Below are 16,268 nucleotides of genomic sequence, written 5' to 3' on the forward strand. Positions count from 1 at the left end.
CCCTGTGAAGTAGGTTAGGCTGAGAGAGAGTGACTGGCCCAGAGTCACCCAGCTAGTTTTCCCAGCTCTTCCTCCAAGGAGCCCAGAGTGGTGTACTACATACTTAAGTTTCTCTTTCACAACAACCCTGTGAAGTAGGTTAGGCTGAGAGAGAGTGACTGGCCCAGAGTCACCCAGCTAGTTTCATGGCTGAATGGGGATTTGAACTCGGGTCTCCTCGGTCCTAGTCCGACACTCTAGCCACTACACCATGCTGGCTCGCTTCATGGTCACTCCATGAAACTGAAGGTTGGGAAACTTAGGACTGACAAGCAGAAGTACCTTATCACACAGTACATAATTAATCTATGAAATTCTCTACCTCGGGATGTGGTGATGGCCATCAGCTTGGATGGCTTTAAAAAGGGCCTAGATAACTTCATGGAAGAGAGGTCTATCAATGGCTACTAGTCTGCGGGCTATAGGCCACCTCCAGCCTCAGAGGCAGGACGCCTCTGAGTACCAGTTGCAGGGGAGCAACAGCAAGAGAGAAGGCTTGCCCTCACCTCCTGCCTGTGGGCTTCCCAGAGGCATCTGGTGCAGGGATTCTCAACGTGTGGGTCCCCAGATGTAATTGGACTTCAACTCCCATAATTCCCAACCAAAGGCCACTGAGGCTGGGAATTATGGGAGTCCAATAACATCTGGGGACCCACACGTTGAGAAACCCTGATCTGGTGGGTCACTGTTTGAAACAGGATGCTGGACTAGATGGGCCTTGAGCCTGACCCAGCAGGGCTATTCTTATCTTCATATGTTCATTTACGGCCCCTGGATCTGCTCGCCATTGTGTTGAGTTTGTAACCTGCCCACTGTCGCATTGCTTCCTGGGTTTTTGAGTCTTGAAGCTGCATAAAGACTCAAGTGTTCTTGCAGCTGTGTTGATAGAGGTGGAGGCTTGTTGGAAAAGGGTACAAATGCCACAAAAAGAAAGGCACGAGGGAAACCACAGAGAACCCTCGTTGCCCTGGCGATCAAAACAGGCGAGCACTTGTTGAATGGGCCGCAGATTCGGTGAAAGGGAGAGGCCGTTTCTGAGCCATTTCAAGAGGCTGGCCCGCTTTGGTGGGTGCCTCTGTTTCAGCCTGCAGGATTTGGCAGCCACCCAGGCAAAAAGCTCCCAAGGCAAGGGGGTGAAAGAATCTCCCCTCACGTTTTCCATTCAAGATGGAAAGCTGAAGGACAGGTCCACCCATGGCCCCTCCCTCTCCCTCCAGCTTCTGAGATGCAGCTCCTGTCTCGAACCCGCACAGGCGCCCCGTCTCTCCAGCTTTTAGCCAGCCTCTCACCCAATTCAGGCCTTGGGGGACATTCTTTGAGCTGCCTCCTTGGCCCAAGGCGTGCATGTTTCTGAATACGGACAGCTCCCCGTTAGCAGCTTCAAGACGATGCCATTCAGCTGGGCCTCAAAGGAGGGGTGGGAGGTTGGGGTGGAATCGCCCACAGTCAGATTGCGCCCTGCCGCTTTTCACACACAATCCGCTCCTGCACCCAGCTTAGGAGAATGGTGAGGCCTAACAGGTCATTTGTGCACTTCAGCGGCACAAAGGGAAGGACCCTGCAAAGAGGTGGGAAGGGCGGCCTTGCATTTTCACTCCCTACAGAAGGGGAAAGTGGAGTGGGGTGGAGAGAGTGGACAAAGAGAAATTCTTCTCCCTCCCTCACAACACTAGAACCAGGGGCCGTCCTCTGAAACAGAAGGTTGGGAAATTTCAGTCCGGCAAAAGGAAGAACTTTTTCACACAGCGCATAATCAATCTATGGCATTCTTTGCCATGGGATGTGGTCAGGGCCGCCAGCTTGGATGGCTTTAAGAGGGGTTTGGATCACTTCATGGAGGAGAGGTCTATCAAGGGCTACTAGTCGGAGGGCTATAGGCCACCTCCAGCCTCAAAGGCAGGATGCCTCTGAGTACCAGTTGCAGGGGAGTCACAGCAGGAGAGAGGGCATGCCTTCAACTCCTGCCTGTGGCTTCCAGCGGCATCTGGTGGGCCACTGTGCAAAACAGGATGCTGGACTAGACAGGGCCTTCTTGGGCCTGATCCAGCAGGGCTGTTCTTATATTCTTATGAAAGGTGGGAGGAAACCATCATGAGGACTGGATATGATATGCAGCACATGTCTGCCCCTGAAAACTGCAACTTTGCATCAAGTTTCCTATGATGGGTGGAAGGCTGTGGTGAAATCAGCTCCCAGTTCTTCTGTCCCATTCACCCGAGGTGAAAACGGTGGAGAATTCTGGGACTGACATCCTGACTAACGGAGCCTGCTTGCATGACATGCTAGCACAAGAAGATCGCCTGACTCTGCTAGAGATCAGGGATTTTCAGAATCTCATGCTACAATGCTTTTGCACAGAAGCCCCTCCCCCCACTTTAAAACAGACATGGTGTGCCAGAGGCTGGACAACTGTTGTGCGGGTGCAAGCAGGCTTATGGCAGTGCCACACTAGTCTGGAGCACAAGCTCCCTATTTGCCTGTGCAATGTTTTCACACTCATGCAATGTCCTTTTGAACTCTGGTGCTGGAGAAGACTTTTGACGAGACCATGGACAGCCAGGAAAACAAACCAATGGATCAAAGAACAGATCAATCCAGAATATTCACTCGGGGCACAAATGACCAGGCCCAAACTATCATACTTTGGACACATTCTGCGAAAACCCAGCTCCCTTGAGAAGTCCACAATGCTGGGGAAAGTTGAAGGAAAGAGAAGAAGAGGACCTTGAAGAGCACCTCAACACCATAGGGGCCACAGAAATCACCATCAGCCAATTACAAAAAGCAGCCTTACTGGGAACAGCCTATATTCTGCGACGATATCTATAACAATAACAACAACATTGACAATAAAATTCAGCCATCCTAGGTCCTTGGGAAGGACTCGGTGTCTGGATGTCTTTGATTTCTCGGTGTCTTTGATTTCTATACCATCCTTCTAAAAATGGCTCAGGGCGGTTTACACAGAGAAATAATAAATAAATAAATAAGATGGCTCCCTGTCCCCAAAGGAGTGCTAGGGGTGGATAGGTCCAGTTACGCTCCCCCTGCTAAATGAAGAGAATCACCATGCTGAAAGGTGCCTCTTTGTGCAGGGGCTTATAAGGCCTGTGAGTCACAAGCCTTTGGAGAGGGGTCACGGCAGCGAGTATGTTGCCAAGAAGGAGGATCAGAGGGTTGAACAACCCCCTCCCCTTGGTAGTTCTGAGACCCTGACCCTAAAGCCCTGCTGGGCAGCCAGGGCAAGACGGACCCTTCTGGACAGAACTCCTTTGGATGAGGAGAGGGAGTCCCCTCTGGTCACATCTCCATCCCAATAAGGGCCCCTCAGACCTAAAGGAGCCAGAGCCAGCCATTCTGGAGGACGCCTGGAAGTCCACGACTCCCACAACGAAGTTCCTGCCCCTTCAGGAGACCTCCTCCATCCTCTCCAAATCCCCGGGAGTGGTTCTGATGCCAGGCCACGGAAGAGCTCCAGGTCCAAAGACAGAGTGATCACTGAGCTGCTGGGGGCTTCCCACCCAATGGATCTGCTCAGATGGAGGGAGAGACCTGCTCAGGTGCCTCCTCTAGAGCAAGGCTTGCCTGAGGGTCCCCGCACTGGCAGGGTTCTCACTGGCTGCACAGACCCTCCGTTGATCCCAGCCTTTTGCTGGCTCAACGGCTCCGCTTGCGAGCTCCTGCCTGCTCAGGTTCTACCCACAGGAAGCTGGTCACAGCCCACTGGGAGCAAACTAAGGGCAGGCAGCAAGAAGGGCTCAAGGAGGCTACAGCAAGAACAAGCTCTGGCTTCCAGATCATCGCTGGAGTTAACAAGGGTGTCAGTGGCCGTTTGGCTTTTGCTCTTAACCTCCTCCTGTGCAATTAGCATGGCTGAGAAAAATGCACAAAACCGGTGCCGAGCTCACGGTCGGGGGTACTCTTTCTAAACCTGGTCGAAGAAGAAGAGCTTTAAAAGTGGCTCCCCCCACCTTTTGATGGCTGCGTCCAGGAATTCTTTCTGACAAATGGGATTCTTTCACTGGCAGTCATCTTTTTCTCCCTGATGAGGGAAGACTACAACGTTTGGGCTTTTGCAGTTAGAAAAGAAGATGGAGAAGGGGGGGGCATGATAGAGGTGTATAGAATGGAGCAGATTTAGTGGGTAGAGAGAGGTTTTTCTCCCTCTCTCATACTATTAAAACCCGAGGTCATCTGTTGAAACGAAATGTTGGGAGATTCAGGACAGACAAAAAGAACGACTTATTTGTACAATGTGTGATTAAACGGTGGAACTCACTGCCACTGGATGTGGTGATGGCCACCAATCTAGACAAGCTTAAAAAGGGATGAGATGAGACACATTCATGGAGGATAGGGCTATCAATATCTACTAGCCTGGATAGCGGGTATGTTTCCTTCAGGATCAGAGGGGGCATGTCCCTAAACACCAAGTGCTAGGGAACACCAGTGGGTGGGGGCATTGCCCTCTTTCCCTCACACTTGCAGGCTTCCTGCATGAAGCAGGATGCTGGACTAGATGTGCCTTTGGCCTGATCTGGTAGGGCTTTTCTTAGGTTCTTATGTTCCCACAAGCCCCTGGGACCAACACTATGCCATCACATAGTGGCTGCATTCACACATAATGGGAAACTGTTGTTGACGGGAGGTTGAATTTCTTGTACGTCTGAATGCATGCAACAATGGTTCAGACACAAAAGCGACTCGAGGTTTCCTCCCCAAACTCCTATTAGAACCCTTTGTCTGTAGTGAGTTTCGCCGCTCCCAACTCAGGTTTCATTTTGCCGTCATTACATCTGAATGCTGCACCGAGCTCTAAATGGATTGGTGGGAGGAAGCTCCTCCCTCACTCCAGCTGTGATTGGCTGCTGGAGCTGTCCTTCATTCCAGAAGGAAGCCCACACAGCCAGTTTCTCCTCCTCTCTGCATTCTCCCTAACTGCAGTTCGGATCCTGGCTCTTATGTCCGAATGCATAAGGGTAAGTGCGCAGGGGGTAGGGGTGGAACCATGGGTCCATTGCTCCCTCGGTTCCGTGTTACGTGCGAATGTGGAGAGTGTGTTCCTAGGGGACTCCTCAGGGGGAAACATGGTGGCCACCAGTCAACCACCCACAGAAGCAGTGATATGGCCAGAAGGTTAAAAAAAAAGTGCCAGTGACACTTTTTGTGCCACTGGGGGCAATGTTGAAAACTATTCTGTTGAAGACCTCCCATGTTTGTTCTGCTGCCTGTTGTATTCTAAGTGCTACTTGCTCTCCGCTAGCAATGGGCCATTGTTTGGCTGGAGAGATAAAATTATGAAGGGGGAAAACACACACACAAAGAGCAATATGTTAAACTTTGATAAGGGAACGTGATTATATGATTCTGTGACCCAGAAAGAGAATCCACGCACTCATTTCTGCTGCCACTGGAACAGGGAACAGAAGCGCAGCTTAATCATAGCAGGACGTTGGCCTCAATGAATAGCTGCAGTGTGGCTCTTTGTTCCCGGGGTCGTCCATGCTCCATCTCCAAATATTTCCCATACCTGGCATGAACAAAAGGCCAGGAATTGTGAACCAAGCCAGGCTGTGGGGTCGGGTTATAATGAGGGAAACAGAACACTTCAAGGGTCCTTTGAAGGCCGGGTTTGAAAAGGTGTTGCTTGCCAGAGAGCAGAGGGGCCGACCCCAAAGGCCACTGCAAAACAAATGGGCCTTTTCAATGGCCACGAGGCAGGAGACAGTGACGGAAGAGGGCAGAAGGCATGGGAGAGCTTTGAGATTCTCCCCCGTCTCTCTTTCAAACAGACTCGTGGACTCATCACACCTTGTCTGGGAGAGGCTGCAGTGGGAGGTTTCCGTTCGGGGAAGCGACAATCAAGGGTGGGTGTCCAAGCTCCACCTGTAGAAGCTGGTCAGGGCAGGCAGCAGCTGGGTGAGCATAGTCAAAGGGGACGGTGCTCCAGCAATGGCTGATTGCAACTACGGATATTAAGTAGGATCAGGAAGGCCTCCCCATCTTGGTTACTCAGCCTCTTTCCTTCCAGCTGGGCATAAGCTTGTCTCCTCCTCCTGAGGAGATGCCTGTCTCAAGCCAGAGCTCAGTTTGGGGAGGACAGAGAACTTCTGAGTATGCACAGAGTGTTTCCCCTTTAGTTCTCCTTTAGTTTTAAGTTAAGAGAGTGGAGCATGCAGATTCTTCCAAAATAGGGGCAGAATATGTCCTCCGTGGGACTTATGCACATCTATCCAGCCCTTCTGATACCTGAAAGCCTAGAATGATGGGACCCAAATCATCTCAGGTGTCAGGGCTGCTGCAGAGCTAAATTCCAGTTCTGGGGTCTTTGGAAGACTAAGAATGCAGGGAATATGAGTGAAAAATACCTAATATCAGGCCCAAGACCTATCTAGTCCAGCATCCTGTTTCCCATAGTGACCCATAGGCAAGAGCGGAAGACATGCCCTCTCTCCTACTGCTGTTGCTCCTCTGCAAGAGGTATTTAGAGGCATCTTGCCTCTGAGGCTGGAGGTGGCCTAAAGCCCTCAGGCTAATAGCAATTGATAGGCCTGTCCTCCAAGAACTTATCTAAGCCCTTCCTAAAGGCCTCCATGATGTTGGCTCTCACCGCATCTTGTGGCAGAGAATTCCATAGGCCAATTATGTGTTGTGTGAAAAAGTGCTTCCTTTTGTTGGCCCTAAATTTCGGTTTCATGGGATGACTCCTGGTTTTAGTATTATGAGAAAGGGAGAAACATTTCTCTCGATCAAGTTTCTCCACACCATGCATGATTTTATAGACCTCCATCACGTCTTTCTGCTAAACCAAACTAAATGATGCAAGCAGTGCGGCTCCCAGTTCCTGCCGGCACCACAAGTTGCTGCAAACCACGTCGGGGACTTGCCTTTGAGATGTCCCTCGCCGGAACCACCAGGGGGATTGTCAGGGTGACATTGTCGGATGGAACTCTTTTGCTAAACAACCCTCTCCTTTCCTACAGAATCAGACAGCCCCGTATGGGGACTCACCCGGAAGCAACGCCATATTAAGCAGCTGCCTGCACAAGTAGAGAAGACGCACAGGGACTGTTCTCCTGGGACAGCAACGAGACCCTCTTGTGTGAGTGCTTTGAAAAACACACAGCCAGAGTGCCTCCACACCAAAGGAACGCGAGATTATGTATCCAGCAAGTCCTCCAGAGAACACAGCGCTGGTAAACCAGCGCTGTGTCTTCTGGGCACAATTAAGAAGCATCCAGGGAACTTGGAGGATTCAGAGTTTGCCATATTGAGAGCATCGGGTGCCCCCATTTAAGTAGTCTCAATAGATCGCTTCTGCAGGAGAAGCCACTCTCAGGCAGAATGACTCACTCCCTTCCCTCAACCGTTTCTACCGTTTATTTTCCAAAAGACTTTTCAGAAGACCTTGCAAAAACATCATTTAGTCAACTTGCCCTCACTCTTGCTTGCCCTCAGTGATATAATGCAGTGAAAACTCTGATTGCCTAAGTTGCACCATGACATCATCTCATTCCTATGTGATCCCTGATTGGGTAGAAGTCTGTAGCAACCAGTCGGGGGGGAAAGAAATTGTTTGGGGGAAGGGGAAGACTATGGCACCCAAGCAACAGCAGCTAACAAGGAAACCACACATCAAAACATGAGTATTTTAACAATCTAAGTGTTCTATGAAGCTAGTTCCACACCACCGGAACAGTTCATTTTTTAAATCCAAAGTCAAAATGTGCAGATGTGGCTGATTTGTAGCGCCTCCTTCCTTGTGTTTCTGTATGAATTAGGGACATGGGTGCACCTTCTTGAGTAGGGGGTGTGCACAGAACCAATTCCGGCAGTCTGGTTTCAAACTGAGTTCAAGCCAAACTCAAACCAGCCCGCAGCCTGCAAGCCAGTTCGAGTCAACCTGGCCCCCGATTTGGTCTGAGTGTCGAACCGGACCGAACCGGTTTGGCAGTCTGAGGGGCATGCTTGTAAAGGGGAATCCAGTGAGGATTCCCCTTTACAAACAAAGGGGGGAGCCTTGCTTACTTTAATAAAAAAACACTAATAAGGGTGGTGAGAGAGCACCTGCAGTTGGAGGTGGTGGCGTGGTGCAGCGGTGGTGATGCAACTTTTCCGAATTTTCTCTGCACATGCAGAGGCCATTCTCCAGACTCCCTCACCAGATTCCCCTTTGCAAGCATGCCACCTTGAACCACCGAACCAGTTTCAAACTATTTCGTTAGAACTGGGGCCAGTTTGGCGAACTCAGACGAGCACCCCTTTTGGGGGGGTCTGGTTCGGTTCAAGTCGAAACCTATCAAACCAGGCTGGTTCTGTTTAAACCAGGTTCAGATAGAACTGGTTCTGCACACTCCTACTTCTGACTGGAGAAACAGTGAATTGCAGAGACACAGCAGGCAATCTCTGAGAGCAGGTCATTCTGTTACCACTGAGTTGGGAATAATTGAACAATCCGTTCACATCGAAGGCAGAGATGGGTTAGAATCTTCTACCTACAGCAGATGATTCTGCTGAGTACCAGTTGCAGGGGAGTGACAGCAGGAGAGGGGGCATGCCCTCAACTCCTGCCTGTGGCTTCCAGCGGCATCTGGTGGGCCACTGTGTGAAACAGGATGCTGGACTAGATGGGCCTTGGGCCTGATCCAGCAGGGCTGTTCTTATGTTCTTATGATGAGCAGAAGGAAGCAAAAGTGGAGCCGTATGCAGAGATGCAGCAGAAAACCCCCTCTGTGGAAATTGTTCTGTCTTCTTTCCTTTGTTTTTAAAATGGAAGGATTTGGGAATTCCCCAGCAACCCTAACTGGCAATATTCTGCAACTAGTGATTCCTCCTTGAGCAGCTCCGGAGTGATGCCACCTCAAGGGCTGGAGCATTGGGTGGGAATTATTTATTTATTAATTATTATTTTTATTGACATATTTTTATACCGCCCAAAACTGGCGCCAGCAGTGTGAAGGTGCTGAGAGGAGCGGTGGTCCCTGTAAGTGGGATTCCCAGATGTTGCTGACTACAACTCCCATCATTCCCAGCCAAAAGCCATTCCAGCTCTGGATGATGGGTGTCAACAACAACTGGGGATTTCGATTGCAGAGAACACTGGAGAGGAATTGTCACCACTCTCCCACATTTAGAACCTGATGAGGCCTCCTTTGCGGGAGAAGGGGGAACAAACCTCAGCTACCCCCCAACTGAGGAGGGCCTCCCAGTTACCATACACCCTGAACAGCTGGAGCACACCCCTCCCATCAGCTCAGGAACATGGGGAACCTCGAACCCCCTAGCTAGCCCTCTGATCCACCCCTGGAACATGCGCCATCATCCTTGTGACCCAGCAACAGAGGTGAGTTTTGGTATTAGCAGTGCAATACCTGCCTGGCGGTCCAGGGCCTACCTCCCAATGGGCATACTCAGGAGGAAAGGAAGCCGGCTCAGGCACCCGGCATGGATTTGGACTCGGTTTCGCTCCAGGAAGGGGCAGGACTCTGGTTCCTTGTATACACTCAGCATTTGCAACCAGGCCTTTGCTGGAACAACAGCTTCACATCACTGGATCCTCTGAGATCCAGTTCCGTTCCACTTCAGCCTTTCGCCTGGGTCACCCTGATCCTGATACTCATTCCAGTTTTGGCTCTGGCCTCAGGTCCCAATGCAACACTCAGAGGCACTCTTACCTCTGGACGCCCATGCTGATGTCCAAGGCCTCCACACCCCCTGGCCCCCCCCCCAATCCTCTTTAGCTTGTCCCTGGTGGTGTGGTCGCCATGCAACCGGCCCGTGCTGCACCAGGCAATCGAGCGTGACTGTGACCTGCGCCAGGTAGCCGAGCGTGACCTCTGCTTTAGAGACAGAGGGGGGAGTGGGGAGAGAAAGATGTGGGATGGGAATATGTGAAGTTGCGTTGTGTTGAAATGTTTCTGCTAATGCATATTTCCATAAATAAACACTGTTCTATATTCTTACATTCTTGTGAGTTCAGTTGCTGTTTGTGCCCTCAAGAAGCCATATGTTTAATAAAATTGCTGCATCTGTCATGGTGTGTGTGTGTAGGGGGTGATGCAGCACCACCACCACCAGTCTGGATGGCTGTGGGCTTCAGAGGGACAGAAGTGGCCTCTCCCATGACAGCTTGGCATCTGATGTCACATACAGGGTCTTCATGGGGCTTGTGGTGGTCTCTGCAGAGGAAGGACAAAAGAGGTATCCATTAGTGCTACAATCCAGCCATCAGCACGATCAGGGACTTGCTTACTAGGTATCATATCCACACATCTACCGCTCTGGATCTGACTGACCACCACTTCTGATGTTCAAGTCAGCCAGGCACCAAAGCCCACCCTCTCACCTGCAATAACTTCCAGAACAGAGTTTTTATCCTCTGCCTCAATTTAGGTGAAGCCTGGAATTCACTGGGGATAAGGATGAAACGGGGCTATCTACCTTCTTGGATATTTTGCCACAGTGGCTCCATTTTCGGCCACAGTGGCTCCAGTAACTGGCCCTCTCCACCCCCAGCACAGGACCTCCAGTGACTGTTGCTGGTGTCTATCTTATATTTCTTTTTAGATTGTGAGCCCTTTGGGGACAGGGAGCCATCTTATTTATTTGTTGTTTCTCTGTGTAAACCGCCCTGAGCCATTTTTTGGAAGGGCAGTATAGAAAACAAACAAACAAACAAACAAACAAACAAACAAACAAACAAACTTGCAGTGGGTGGGGGGATAGGTGGTCTCTAAAGACCTTTAGGTCCAGGCTCCAAAATTACCTAGGTGCACCTCTGGGAACACCACTGCCTAGCACAGACCATCTTCGCCAGGTCTAGGTGTGGACAGGAGGACCGGAAAGGATTCACAGTGGACCCAGTGATGGTGCAGGTGGCCCTACCAGAACATTGGGCTCCAGGCACTTGCCCAAGGGTGCCTCGTGCTGACACTGTCCCTGTGGAGAAGTCTCACACAATCCACCCTGTCTGGTGGGTGCAAAGAGATGTATTTGGCTGCTTTCCCTACAGTTCCCTGATCAGAGCTGGCTGAGGTGTTCAAGCTCAGAGGCGGAGCCACCTTTGAGAAGACGGGTTCAAAGAACCTGGGCCACTGCCTCTCAGGGGCCGCACCTGACATCAGACACAGGGGGTGGGGCTAGGGGAACACAGCAGTGGAAGAACCCAGGCCTCCATCTGCTCCTGTTCAAGCTGAAATATTACTAGATTTCCCTCAGTTTGGCAGTAGGCCCACTGTGACTCTGGTTCCTGCCCCCACCCCGTGCTAAGGCACAGCAGTGTGTGCTGGCATTTAGAAACCCCCTGCCCTGTTTGGAAAGGAAGCTGATGCCAGGTAGGCACTATTTTTGTGTTTGTTTAATCATTTGAAGCTGCCTCAGCAGGGGGTCTTGGCTTCAAATAGATCCATTTCTGATTATCTTCTAATTTCAAAAATATTTCCTCTTCCCAACCCCCCACACCCCGATTAATTGTTTTAATTAAGGAAACGCCACTTCCACTCCAGACTGCCGTTTGCCTGCAGAAATGTTGCTAATTACTGTGAGGGAAGTGCAGTGTGGCTTGTTAGAGAAGCTCGTAGGCAGTGACAGAGGGCGGGCGGTGGAGATGAAATTAAGGATATTTTTAAATATTGGCGTAATCATTGAAAATGGGTGGAAAGCAAAGCATAAACAGGGCACAATGACTGGAGCCTAGCTCCCCTGCAAATGTTTTTAATGGGTGGAACAATGTAGGTGAAACACTATTTCCCATTAGACCATCTTAGGTTGCTGGCGGTTTATGCAAGCTTTCATGTTTCACAGAGCACTTCAACTGAGGGAGGACAAATGGGCATTTCTTAGGACTTACCTCATCGTCTTTAGCTCCAGTATTCTGCATCCATTTCCTGGCCTTCACCACTAGGGATGTGCAAAACATTTCGACTCAAAACGGGCTGTTCTCCAAGTGTCTCAAGCTCAAAACAAAATACTCTTTAAATAAAGGACCTTTTTCAAGCTTGGAACAAAACAAGCCCGTTTCGATTAGAAACATCTTGATGTTTTGAGCGCCATTTTGCAGGCCTGTTTTTCCTTTGCTGGTTGGTTTTCTGGCAGTGGCTTCTGACTGCCTTGCGATCTCCTTGCTTCCTGGTTGGCTTGTTATCATACAAATCAAGTGTTGTCATCTAGTCCAACCCCCTGCTCGACTCAGGAGGTCCAGAGCTAGAACATCCCCAAGAGAGGGCTGTCCAGCCTCTGCTTGAAGACCTCCAGGAAGGAAGAGCCCACCCTCTTCATAGGGAATCAGTTCCATTCTTGATCTGTTCTTTTTGATAAGAAGTTTCTCCTAATGTGCACCCAAAATCTGCCCTCCTGCTACTTAAGCCTTGGTGGACAGGTCTATCAATGGCTACTAGTCTGGTGGCTGTGGACCATCTCCAGCCTCAGAGGCATTGTAGAAGAAATTCCCCGGGTTCTGAGACAGAGATTGACACCAAAGGTTATAGAAAGCAGATTTATTTATTTGCCGGCAAATAGCCCCAGCGGAATAATTTCCAAAGGCTGAGACCCTGATCACACTGCAGCTTCGCCTTTTATACACATAACAATTTACATATAGTGGGTACAATTCTCATTGGTAAGCATCACTTAATCGTCATCTTAACAATATTACCAATCAGACAATTTCTCTACTAAACTATAACTTAAGCATCCCCCCCCCTTCTCCCTGCAGCGGTGGCCTTGAGCAAGTGTCTACCAGCAGTTTGTTATCTACAGATAGCAAGGGGCCCCCTGCCTGCATACCAACAGTGGACAGGAGTTTATTATGCTGCCGGCAAGTTGCAATTAGCGCAGCTTGGTTTGTGCAGACCTTCTTTAACCATTTCTTGACCATAAAACTGAGTCTGCCTCAGCATGATGCCTCTCAATACCAGTTGCAGGGGAGCAACAGCAGGAGAGCGGGTATGCACATACCTCTTGCTTGTGGGCTCCCCAGAGGCATCTGGTGGGCCACTGTGTGAAACAGGATGCTGGACTAGATGGGCCTTGGGCCTGATCCAGCAGGGCTGTTCTTATGTTCTTATATATTCCTGCCTTCTGAGGCAGCGGAGAAGAAGTCCATCGCCTCTTCTGTGTGACGGCTTTTCATGTACTTAAAGAGTGCTATCAAGTCGTTCCTTGGTCGTCTCTTTTCCAAGTTACTCATATCCACTTCCTTCAACCTTTCCTCCTAGGACTTGCTTTCCAGACTCCCCACTGTCTTCATGGCCCTCTTCTGAATCCCTCACGGTTGGCTTACATCCTTCCTTAACGTGCAGCACCCCTTTTAGCTTTAGAACTGTTCAGAAAATTCTCCTGGAATTGGTTTTCGCAAAATCTGAAGGTCCCGAGGAGTTTGGGGATGAAACCTGATAATTTTGCAGGGAAGAAATTCTTGCAAAGTTGAGGAGCACAGCCCTGCCAGCAGAAATCCTTCAACCAGAGAAGCGGGAGGCTGAACCCGGGACTTTCTGCAGGCAAAGCTGGGGCTCAGTGGCGTAGCAAGGTTGGAGTGGGCCTAGGGACAAGAAATGAAAATGGGCCCCCTTGCTCCCTGTCTTCTTTGTTTCCCCCCTCCCCGTATATTGTTTTGCAGAAAAACTGTAAAGACATGATGAAAACAAGATTCTTAGCATGCCCTTTCTTTCCCTTCTGTGCATATATCACATCCTCTTCGTATATGCATACACTTTCACACACATACTTATGCATGCATATTCCTTTAGCTCAGAAACATTTTTAACAAATATGCCTACTACTGTGACCTGATATACGCATACACACAACCCTAGCAATGTTCCTATCCCTATTTGCCCAGTTGTGTGAGCGCTCTCTCTCTCTCTCTCTCTCTCTCTCTCTCTCTCACACACACACACACACACTTATCAAAGCTGCTCCAAGGACTCCGGATGTAGTGGTTAGAGTGCTGGACTAGGACCGGGGAGACCCAAGTTCAAATCCCCATTCAGCCATGAGACTTGCTGGGTGACTCTGGGCCAGTCACTTCTCTCTCAGCCTAATCTACTTCACAGGGTTGTTGTGAGGAGAGACTTAAGTATGTAGTACACTGCTCTGGGCTCCTTGGAGGAAGAGCAGGATATAAAATGTTTTTTAAAAAGTAAGAAAGGACTTGACTTTTAAGAAAAAGGTGATGGGGGGGGCAGTTGTTGCTACTGGGGGTAGTGGCCGCTGGGCCTATCTGTCTGAGAACTGCCAGGCGCTCCAGCGCACCTGCGCAGTTGAAATAGATCATCACAAACCTGTGACTTCACGGACTTGCAACTATCTATTCCAACTGTGCAGGCACATTGGAGCGCCTCGCAGTTCTCAAGGGTTGCTGGGCCAGATGGACACCAGCCCAGCGGCCGCTCCATCCACCACGACCTCCATAGGCTTAGCCCACACCTACAGCATACACCAGAGATACTTTGAAAAGAGTGCACCTGAGCATCTGCAGAATGCTTTCAATTCCCTGCTGAACAGCTACGATCAGATCTTACGTATCTTGCCCTAGGGAAGAGGGCTCTGCCTAGGGAACCCAGCAGCATGTCGGAACCTTTCCCTGCATTCTTTCCAGTGGTTTGGTCCCCCAGAGATGGGTGAGGTGCAAAGTGTGACAGGTGGATCCACGAAGGCTAAAGGATGGTTTCCGGTTAGTCACCAATCACTCCTCAAGTGTGGTGGGGTCTTGTCCCTTCCATTCGGAGCACCAGGTGGCTCAGTTCATGCAGAGCGACACGCTCATTACTAGGGAAGATCCAGAGAGAGAATTTGCTGGGCGCACCCATCCGTTCACGTCACAGCAGAGCAGGTGAGGAAATGCTTTATGCCCAAGCCGGTGGGAGATATGCTCACTTGCCTGCGGATCTGGAACCACTTAATTTAATTTAGATTTATTTATGCATTTGACTGATCCTATAAAACATATATAGGCACAACTTGGGTGCATATATGCATGTCTGGAAAGTCTTTGCTACGGAGCACAAACTGGATGTCATAGGGGGAAATAGGGGGAATGTCCTCTCTGCCTTCCGTGCGGTCAAAAGACACGTTAAACACGGCGGCAGCCGCACAACTGATGCAAAAATTCACAACCCATTCAAGATTTTGTCAAATTTGACCAAGAACACATCTAGACCTCAAACCTGGATCGGTTTGAAACCAGTTTATGTTGGAGGGGCAAGGTGGGACTAATCCCAATTATAACAGAGCCAGCATGAGCAGTGAAAGTTGAGCCCATTAACGAGGCTATTGAGACCGCTGTTTAAGATTCAAAAGCAAGTAACCTTTATTGGGCAAGTGTGAGGGAACCCTGGAGCTGGGCGCTGTTGGACCCCCTTTCTCCTCAGCAGCTTCTGAACCTGCTGCTCTCTGAGAGGCCTCCAGGGAAGAACTGGTTCCAGAACAGAAACTCTTCCAACACATCTATAGGCTTGTTGTCCAGTAAGCCCTGCCCCTCACTCTGGATTGGCCCTTTAGTTTTGACTAGCCGACCCGCACAGAGCATCTGTGCATTCTTTAGGGCTGGCTGTTCCCCCCATGCCCCACTCTCCCCCTCCCTCCCTCCTGCCCCACTCTCCTGCCCCCGCCCCTGCCACCTTGACCTCACTGCCGCCACAGGCCCGCCTTACTGGACAGCCAAAAAGGGGCCTGCCGCTGCCGTTCCTCCTCTTGGGTGGCGAACAGGGAAGTCCTGCCGCCTGGTTCCCTCCCGCCCCAGCTTCCAACGGGCGCTGGGGCTGTGCCCCACCGCCCGTTTCCCACTCACCCCCTTTCCCACTCCCGCCTCCGGCGGCCAGGCCGGGCTTTGCCGCCGCCACTGCCTCCTCCCCCTTACCCGGGACGGCCTGGCCACTGCGACGACCAATCCTCCTGGGTGCACCTCAGCCTATCAGGTGCCTCCACCGCCCAGCCAATCAGCTGGGCACCGGGACGCACATTCTAAAGGCGGACCCAGGAGGATTAAATATATAGATCCCCCCTGGGCTTTCTAACTTATTAGGAAAGGCCCAACCTTCAAGCGGTTACTCTAAGTGAGGCCTAGTCCTCCCCTAAAGCGTTACGATCGCTACAGGTTAGGGATGTGCATGGAACCTGTTCTGTGCACTCCCGGGAGGGTGTGTGTGTGTGTGTGTGGGGTGTTCTTTAAGGGGCAGGGGAGGTCCTGCCTACCTGCCAGCCCCAGCCTCGCCGTTTCCCCCTTTCCAGTG

General features: G+C 50.6%; 1 long non-coding RNA gene across 1 annotated transcript in view; it reads right to left on the minus strand.

Moving 5' to 3' along the window:
• Nucleotides 1-10,045: 10,045 nt before the first annotated feature.
• Nucleotides 10,046-16,268, minus strand: part of LOC128346948 (uncharacterized) — a 92,371-nt gene continuing 86,148 nt past the window's right edge. Inside the window, exon 4 of the long non-coding RNA XR_008317308.1 lies at nucleotides 10,046-10,217. This is a non-coding gene — a long non-coding RNA (uncharacterized LOC128346948). The remainder of the gene's footprint in view (nucleotides 10,218-16,268) is intronic.

Source organism: Hemicordylus capensis, chromosome 2 (assembly GCF_027244095.1).
Source record: "Hemicordylus capensis ecotype Gifberg chromosome 2, rHemCap1.1.pri, whole genome shotgun sequence".
NCBI lineage: Eukaryota > Metazoa > Chordata > Lepidosauria > Squamata > Cordylidae > Hemicordylus > Hemicordylus capensis.